Here is a 2,825-nt window from a genome sequence, read left to right on the forward strand (position 1 = left end):
GAGTGTTGCAAATTACTGTGGAATGCAGTGTTTTAGAGTGACCATCAAATTAGACATCAAAAACCTGACATTGTTGAAGTGAACAGAAAAGAAAGAAAAGACATGCCTGGTAATTGACAGAGCATACCCCGGTGACGATAGGATTGAATAAAAAGAATAAGCAAAAGTAAACAACTGTGATGAACTGACGTGGGAAATACGCAGGTTGTGAGCAATGAAGAGAGTGGACATGATAACAATAGTGATTGGTGTACTTGGAGGGTGTCAGCACCCGACTACCAACATGGCTCGAAAAGATTGGTAAAAATATAAAGACAGAACACCTACAAGAATCATTATTGCTCACTGGCGTTTCATAAGGTTTTATGCTCTGAGTTTCAGTTCCACCGAGGTCTTACTGTGAGTGTTATTCTTTCGCGGGGTCGATAATATAAAGTACCAGTCAAGTACTGCGATCGATGATATCACCTAGTCACCCCCTCACCCACAAAGCTTTGGCCTTGTGCCAATTGCAGAAAGAATCATTATTACTGCCCTTATTTTCTGCTTTCTTCCCTTTTGTGACAACACTTCTCTCTTTTTCTTTCGCCACCATCTCTTCCTCCGCCTCCCAGTCATCATCATCATCATCATCATCATCATCACCATCATCATCATCAGCAGCAGCTGCATCACAATTATCATTATCTTCAATTTTGTTAGATTCTTTTTTTCTTTTTTTTTTGTATAATTCATGTCAAAATATAAACAAGTAATCCAAGGTGTTAATGAAAATAAACGGGTGTGGATAGATGTAGGTTGAGAGACTTAGAGACGTGAACCAGGCAGACGAGAGCTGTGAGATGGGAGAGGAAGATAATTTTTAAAAGGCTTTAGACAAAAAAGAATAAATAAATAAATCAAAGAAAACACTATTCACAGTAACAGAAACTACCACACACACACACACACACACACATATATATATATATATATATATATATATATACAAACATACACACATACAGAAAGAGACTCGCGTACACACATTAAAAGGCCTAACATAAAATCAATAATAAGGAAAGCTAAAGAAAAAGAAATATATAATAATAAAGACTGGAGTGAAAAAAATGGAGCGAATAAAAAGCTAAAATTATAAAATAATGGCGGCCCCAATTTGACAGAAATTGGGGACATTAATTCACAAGGGTTAGAGCCTAAAAGTCAACAAAAGCAACAGCAATAATAATAAGAACAACAGTCAGATCATGAATAACAAGAAATATATATAAATGAAGTTATATACACATGTAGAAAATGTATAAAATCATTTTGCCATCACAAATTATAGCTAAGAACCATTTCACATTAACAAAGATTACTATTCTTGGTCGCATTTTCGTATTTGTTTTATTGTTTCTAAATATTAATTTTCGCTTTCTCGTGGAATATCAAATTAAATAAATAAATATAAACAAATAAAAACAAGAGAGAGAGGGAGAGAGAGAGAGAGAGAGAGAGAGAAAGAGATAGAGAGAGAGAGAGAGAGAGAGAGAGGAAGAAAGTAAAGAAGAAAAGAAAAGATACAAATATGTGTGGGGCGATGAAGTTGAATGTAGAAACAGAAATGAATGTTTTAAATTACCTTCAGTTTTATTTTATATATACTAATCTTCATTTTGTATATTATTTCTTTGGGCCTCAGATTAAAGATATTCAAGTCGAGACCATCATATTTTTTGTCAGGCCTTATTTAACTGGGAAGCATTATACGTTTGTGGTCGATGTTAAACGCTAGATCAACCCTGATTCGTGATGTCTATCATTAAAGATGTTCCAAACGTGACCATCCAGTATTTTCATATGACTTTACATGTCTAGGACTACTTTATCCTTATGTGTCCTTCCTTCGTTCTTGTCATTAATTCACTTCAGCTTTTACTATGTTAGCTCTGACCTATTACTTATAGTGGTACTTGATATATGATTATATTATTCAGAGTGAGCTTCATATTGTAGGCTATGTTTTGAGAGAGAATTTGTTTCTATATCTAACAGGTTGGGCAATGGAATAAAAGTTCCTTCGCTGGTTCGTTTAATATTTTGTTATATATAGCAGAGCAAAACGACTTCCACGAAAGCACTCTAAATTAAGCTTCCTTGAAGAGGTAGAAAAAGACCGAAACATGTGTCAATTTAGCGATATGATGAATTAATGTAATTAGCCATTAAGCACACGTTGAATTTTCATCAGCCTGCTAGTATTTCCATTTATATATTTACTCCAACACCTCGTCCTTTGCAGAGTTTACTCTGTTTTATGCATTCAGGCCAGTTTTCCGTTTCTAGAATCTCTTCCTCCATCCATTCCCCAAGTCTCAGAGGCATTGACATTCCTCTTGACTGAGTAATAAAACCCCTTAAAACTATTACATTCTCCTCAATGTTCTGAAGATGATGATTTGTGCAAATGAAAGAAAATATCTGGTTACTAATTCTTGCAGCTGGAGCAATCACAAAGTATCCCTCGTTGGTACAAATACTTAGTTTCTACATAAAGTTTACAAATCTAGATGTTGTTGCTACTTAGCCGTAAGTCAAACCCGGTTGAGCAAACTTTATACTGGCTTCAAATTTTGGCACAAGGCCAGCAAGTTTGAGGGAAGAGCAAGTCAGTTACATTGACCTTCGTGCACAATTGGTAATTATTTTTTCGACCCCGAAAAGATGAATGACAAAGTCGACCTCGGCGGAATTTGAACTCGTATCGTAAAGGTGAACGAAATGCCGATAAGCATTTTGTCCGGCATGGCAACTCTAAAATTAAAGCTACTTTAACATCCAAT

Source organism: Octopus bimaculoides, chromosome 6, assembly GCF_046866305.1.
Source record: "Octopus bimaculoides isolate indiv1 chromosome 6, ASM4686630v1, whole genome shotgun sequence".
Lineage (NCBI taxonomy): Eukaryota > Metazoa > Mollusca > Cephalopoda > Octopoda > Octopodidae > Octopus > Octopus bimaculoides.